General features: G+C 47.1%; 1 pseudogene across 1 annotated transcript; it reads left to right on the forward strand.

Moving 5' to 3' along the window:
• The first annotated feature begins 3,506 nt into the window (after positions 1-3,506).
• LOC308527342 (neurofilament light polypeptide-like) lies at positions 3,507-5,272 on the forward strand (annotated as a pseudogene). Its single transcript has one exon. The product of its transcript is annotated as a neurofilament light polypeptide-like (transcript).
• Positions 5,273-7,208: the final 1,936 nt, after the last annotated feature.

Genomic DNA, 7,208 nt, shown 5'->3' on the forward strand with positions numbered 1-7,208 from the left:
CAAATTTAATACAGGGCAATGGGCACATGGGATGAGTATCTAGCTTAGCTTTATAGTATCAGAGAGGACTTCCTAGAGAAAAAGACCAAAAAGATGAGTAGGGATTATGCAAAAGTGACGAGGTAGGAAGATAGTGTTTCAGGTCAAGAGAACAGAATATGCAAAAGAGGGCAGATGAGAAAGATTCCGAGTACCTTAAGAGAAGGATGCTGGGAAGCTGTAAAAGATAAGACCAGATTATATAAAGAGGTCCTCAAAACCCACAGGACTTCCACAATATAAGACATCATCGTATTTCTGTCCTTTGGCCTATTTTGTTTGAACTGCTTGTGTTTTCCTATTTTGTATCAACAAAGGGTTAGAAATGAATCAAGGATGAATCAGAGTTCACTATCACCACTGAAGGTTGATTACTGATCTTAACAACCTCTGCTTTTAACTTTGCCTACTTTAGTGTTTGTTTCTATTGTTTATTCTCTATGAGCATGTAAAAGTATCACAGAAACAAAGGCCCTGCCACTGCAGCTCACAACTTGTAATAAATAACATGAAAACAAGACACTTATTATTGGCGAGTCTATTTTCTTTCTGGTCTTTTATCTCCATCCTTTTATTCTTATTTTATTGGAAGCACCTCCTTTGATGACCAGGGCAGGAACTGTGTCTCATGTGGGCCCTGGAAGCATACAGTGTCTGTTTAATAAATACTCAATAAAGGGATCTGGGTGAAGGAGAAATGCAAACTTGATCCACTGAAAAGTTTTTACCTGTTAGAGGGATTCTTTACAACAACAACAACACATTCTCTGTCCCCTCACCCAGAAATGTTCCAGTATGTGCAGAGTTGGCTTCAACCTGTCCTTCTAATCTACTCTCTTGCTACCCTGCAATGAGGGTAGAGGTTAAATTACTCACTTATTACTTAGGAGACTACATTTGGAATCGAGTTTAGAGATTATTTGGATTATTTCTCACCCCACCCCCAAACCCACTGACTGATAAGGAAGCAGCCTTAGAGAGGTCAAGAACTTGCCCAAGGGCACATGTTCACTGCAGTTGAGACCGTAGACCAGAAGCCAGGTCTTCTGATTTAGAGTTGAGGGTCTGTTTCCCTCACCTATTGACTCTTTGCAGAGGCAGAAATCAAAACAAATGAGGAAAATCAGCAATCTCAAGATCCTGTGGATTTCTGCCTGGCTAGTGTGGCTCAGTGGTTGAACAATGACTTATGAACCAAGAGGTCATGGTTTGATTTCCTGGTTGGTGGTAGGGCAGCTTGCAATTCTCTCTCATCATTGATGTTTCTCTCTCTCTCCCTCTCCCTTTCTCTCTGAAAAAAAAATCCTGTGGGGTTCCATTTGACATGAGCACTCATTCAAAAACACTAAGGTAGCTGGGTGTTTTTATTAAAATATTGATCTCTAGACATTTATGCAAAGTTATAATATACAGCAAATTGTACAAATACTAAGATTAATAAGGGATTTTGAAAATGTTTAGTAAAGGAGAGCTCTGACTGTGCAACCCAGAGCAACAGGTGTCCACTCCACCCTGGCCCCTGGGATAGTCCTATTGGGGCTACCTAGAACAACCCAGCACACACCCCACTCAGGGCCCAGGACAGCATGGACTGTGCAACTCAGAGCAACCCACACATGATCCACTCCGAGCCCAAGGACTTGCTTCCAGGGCAAACTGGAGTAACCCAGTGTGCACCCCACTCTGGGCCACAGGAGAGCTCCGACTATGTGACCCAGAGCAGCCCACACCCATTCCACCCCAGCTCCTGGTACAGTCCTTCCAGGGCTACCTGGAGCAACCCAGCATGCACCCCACTGTGGGCTATAGGAGAGTGCTGCCAGGGAAACCCAGAGCAATCTGGTGTGCCTAGCCAGGAGCCACAGGACTATGCTACAAGTGCACTGCCTGTGGTACCTAGGGTGCCACTTTGATAGAGGGACCTAGGGTACCACCTTATCACGGGTGCTGGGGCTGCATAGCAAATTGTATGCCAGAGGGTTCTGGGTCCTCACAGGAGTCTCACACCAGAGGAACTGTGCATGTGCTCCTGCCACCCCGAGCATCTGAAGTGGACAACTGAGGGACCAGATCCATGGGAAAAGGGGATACAACTGAGAACAGAGACAATAAAGGCATGAGACTCAATGCAGACCCACCTCTGGGCTAACAATTTCCAGACCATAGACATAATAGGGTCTTCAACCTCTCAAACCTCAAGCAGAGTGCCCAGGGCCAGAAGGAGACATCAAAAATGGGGAGACAAAAAAAAAAAAAAACAACCCAAGAAAAGAAAAGGAGGAATAGCCAGAAAAGGAAGTAAATGAAATGAAGGCAAGCAATATTTTAGATAAAGAATTCAGAGTAAGGGTCATAAAGTTCCTAAATCAGCTGGATGAGAAAATCAACAACATATGTAAGAATCAAGAGGAAATTAAGAATGATATAGCTACAATAAAAAACACAATGGAAAGTTTAAACAGTAGACTAGAAGAAGCTAAGGACTGAATCAGCGAGTTAGAAGACAGGGTAGAAAAAACACCCAATCTGAACAGCAATTGGAAAAAAAAAATTAAAAAGCAGGAGGAGAGTTTAAGGTAGCTTTGGGACAACATGAAATGAAGCAACATCCGAATAATAGGGGTGCCAGAAGGTCAAGAAGAGGAGTAAGGAATAGAAAACCTATTTGAAGAAATAATGACAGCAAACTTCTCTGACTTGGGGAAGAAAAAAGTCACATAAGCACAGAGAGTCCCAAACCAGCTAGGGCTTAACCATTTTTAAATATACAGTTCACTAATATGGAGTACATTCACATTGTTGTTCAACTGATCTACAAAACTCTTTCTTGCAAAACTGAAACTCTCTACCCATTAAACAAGTCCTCATTCTCCTCCTATCTCCAGTCCCTGGCAACCACCCTTCTACCTTCTCTCTCGATGAATTTGACTACTCTGGTTACCTCATGAAAGTGAAATTATATAGTATATGTCTTCTTGTGACTGAATTGTTTCATGTAGTGTAATGTCTTCATGGTTTAGTAGTGTATATGCTGTAGCATGTCAGAATTGCCTTCCTTTTGAAGTCTGAATAATAGTCTACTGTATGGATTATTGTTCATTCATCCATTGATGGGCACTTGGATTGCTTCTACCTTTTGGCTACCACAAATAAAGCTGCTATGAACATGGATGTACAATTATCTCTCTGAGCCCATGCTTTATATTTTTCTGCATATGTACCCAGAAGTGAGATTGATAGATTATATAGAAATCCAGTTTTCTGAGGACACACCATACCATTTTCCATAGCTTTTTCTTACTCATGTTAATTTTACTTTTATCAAAGTAATGCATCCTATCTAATAAAAGGCTAATATGCAAATTAACCATCACTCTGTCACAAAGATGGCAGTACCCATAGCCACAAGATGGTGGTGCCCAGTCCCCTCAGGCCCGCTGGAGTCCCCAGTCCTTTCAGCCCGAACAATGTCAAGTGGACCGAGAAGGTTTTCAGCAAGTGTGAGAAGCAAGCCTTGGTGGGATCTAGGGAGAGCCGGGGGGCTCAGGGCCACTGCCCCCTTGGAGTTCGGTTCTGAAACCACAGGGACCCACTCCAGTGCAGGCTGGGAAGAGAGCGCCGCTACCGCTGGCCCAGCGCCAGGTCCCTGGTTAAGGAAGAGGGTCCAAGTTGCAGCCACGAGGCGTGGCGGGGCTGTCTCACCCGGACCATGGTGGCTGAGCTCTGGTGGGTGTGGGGAGTGCCTCCAGGATCACTGTCTGCCCTCAGGATGCCTGCGGACACCAGTTGAGCAGGTGCAGGTTGAACATTTTAATGAAAATGAGACAACTGCACCCTGCATCACTGTGCCCTGGGCCCTGGGGAGGAGAGGGCAGCAGGATCAGGGGTTTCAGCCTCAGGACCCCATTAGGAGGCACTGGGGCTTGGGAGGGGCTGGGAGCAACCTGCAGGTGCACTATGAGGAAGAGGTGCTGAACCGCCAGGAAGGCGAGGGCCGGCTGCTGGAGGTGCAAAGGTGCAGATGAGGTGGCTCTCGCCTGCTCTCGCCAGCGCTGAACTTGAAAAGCGCATTGACAGCCTGCTGAACGAAATCACCTTTCTAATAAGGTGCTTGAAGAGGAGATCGCTGAGCTGCAGGCACAGATCCAGTACACTCAGATCTCCGTGGAGATGGACGTCTTCTCCAAGCCCGACTTCTCCGCTGCGCTCAAGGACATCTGGCCCAGTACGAGAAGCTGGCTGCGAAGAACGTGCAGAATGCTGAAGAATGATTCAAGATCTGCTTCACCGTACTAACTGAGAGTTTTTTTATGCTGCTAAGAACACCGACAGCGGTGCACGCCGCCAAGGATGAGGTGTCTGAGAGCCCCGTATGCTCAAGGCCAAGACCCTGGAGATCAAAGCATGCTGGGGCATGAAGGAAGTGCAGGAAAAGCAGCTGCAAGAGCTGGAGGATAAGCAGAACGCCGACATTAGTGCTATGCAGGACACAATCAACAAATTATAAAATGAGTTGAGAACTGCAGAGAGTGAATTGGCACAATATTTAAAAGAATACCAGGACCTCCTCAATGTGAAGATGGCTTTGGATATTGACATTGCAGCTTACAGGAAACTCTTGGAAGGTGAGGAGCCCGGCTCAGTTTCACCAGCGTGGGAAGCATAGCCAGCAGCTACTCCCAGAGTTCCCAGGTCTTTGGCCAATTTGCCTACGGTGGTTTACAGACCAGTTCCTGCTTGATGTCCACTCGCTCCTTCCCTTCTTAGTACACCAGCCATGTCCAGGAGGAGCAGATCTAGGTGGAGGAGACCATTGAGGCTGCAAAAGCAAGGAAGCTAAGGATGAACCCTCCCCTGAAGGAGAAGCTGAAGAGGAGGAGAAGGAGAAGGAAGAGGCTGAGGAGGAGGAAGGAGAGGAAGAGAAAGAAAGTGCCAAGGAAGAATTTGAGGACACAAAGGAGGAAGAAGGAGGTGAAGGTGATGGAGAAGATGCACAGGAAGCTGAGGATGAGAAGAAAGATGAAGGTTCTGGGGAGGAGCAAGGAACCAAGAAGAAAGATTGAGCCCCCCGCCCTTTCCTCAATTATTTCAGGAATAATCCTCCTGAAACCAGGTCAACCCCATCACCAAGCAAGCAGTTGAGTTCCCGATACTATATGAATTTTTATTTATTTATTTTTATTTTTTTAAAACCACATTTTTTTTTTATATTTTATTGATTTTTTACAGAGAGGAAGGGAGAGAGATAGAGAGTTAGAAACATCTATGAGAGAGAAACATCGATCAGCTGCCTCCTGCACATCTCCTACTGGGGATGTGCCCACAACCCAGGTACATGCCCTTGACCGGAATCGAACCTGGGACCTTTCAGTCCGCAGGTCAACGCTCTATCCACTGAGCCAAACCGGTTTCGGCAACGATACTATATGAATTAAGAAGTCAATATATGTAACATTCTGAGGTGACTCAGGTTGGACATTAAATGTTGTGCTATGGCTTTTCTCCTTATGCAGAGTATCTGTTTGCTTGCACAGTGGCTTCCTGTCTTGCTGCCAGCCTGTGCATTGTCCACGCTTATGAGTTCAGGATCCATGGCAATGTGAATAATTCAGACGTTTACAATAAAAACACATGAATATATAAATTCACTAATGTTAATGTTAAACTTCATGGAAAAAATAGTCCTTTGAAAATTTGGTGGTTAGAAATTAAAGACCTCAAATCATGTGCAATAAACAGTAAATAAAGTTACACTGAATGACAAAAAAAAAAAAATACATCAGGGGCCAGGAAATGTTCAAAGAACTGGGGAACCATTCCCAAACCAGGAAGGGAAGTCACAGGGTGTATATTATTGCTTCGAATACAGTATTTCCTACTACTTACAACATACACAATGTAATGTATTAGATGCCTTCCTATCGCATGAAGTACTTATTCTCATAGAGTAATACTGGTAGATATGTTATAGTTATGATGGTATGTTATATCCTATCCTACCTAATAAAAGAGAAACATGGTAATTAGCTGTACGTCTGCTACCCTTCCCATTGGCTAATCAGGGCGATATGCAAATTAACTGCCAGCCAAGATGGTGGCCGGCAGCCAGGCAGCGCTTTAGACCGCTCGGCCACGCTACCCCATAGGCAGCTTGAAGTTAACATTAGGCTTGCTTGCTTCAGTGATGGAGGACTCCAACGTTCCCCGCCTGCTGCTGCTGGCCTCTGAGCTTGCAGTTTGAAACAGTGTTACAAATATAGAAGCTAAACAAAACCCCAGAAACCTGCTTTCAGCGAGCCGGGATCTGAGAGCTGGAGTTGATACAGTGTTTCAATTATAGAACCCAAACAAACCAGATACCTGCTTGAGCAGCAGAGGCCTTCTGAGCTGGAGTCAGAGCTAAAGCCAGCCCAGAATAAAAAAAGAAAAAAGAAAAAAAGGAGCAGTTGGGAGCTTCAGTCACCCGGGAGCCTGAAAACAGCCATCAGCCCCTCACCCAGGCACCCCAGTGGGGACCCCTGCCTGAAGGGTGTGTGACCAGCTGCAAACAGCCATCATCCCCTCACCCAGGCTGGCCAAGCACCCCAGTGGGGACCCCCACCCTGATCCAGGACACCCTTCAGGGCAAACCAACCGGCCCCCACACGTGCACCAGGCCTCTATCCTATATAGTAAAAGGGTAATATGCCTCCCAGCACTGGGATCAGCGGAGCTGCGAGGCCTCCCGGCACCGGGATCAGCATGACAGGGGGCAGCGCCCAAACCCCCTGATCTCCCTGCGGCTCTGTGTGTGACAGGGGGCAGGGCCACAACCTCCCTATCTGCCCTGCTCTGTTCGGGACAGGGGAAGGCGCCCCAACCCCCTGATTGGCCCTGCTCTGTGCCTGATAGGGGGGAGCTCCCCAACCCCCTGATTGCCCAGCAGCTCTGTGTGTGACAGGGTGCGGTGCCCCAACCCCCTGATCAGCCCTGCTCTGTGACAGGGTGTGGCGCCCCAACCCCCTCCCCCTCCCACGGGCCCTGCTCTGTGTGTGACGGGGTAGAGCCATAACCTCCCCATCGGCCCTGCCTTGAGTGTGACAGGGTGCGGCGCCCCAACCCCCTGATCCTCCCTGCTCTGTGTGTGACAGGGGGCGGTGCCCCAACTCCCCTATCGGCCCTACTCTGTG

This window comes from Myotis nattereri (genome assembly GCF_964212035.1).
Source record: "Myotis nattereri genome assembly, chromosome: 1".
NCBI classification, from domain to species: domain Eukaryota; kingdom Metazoa; phylum Chordata; class Mammalia; order Chiroptera; family Vespertilionidae; genus Myotis; species Myotis nattereri.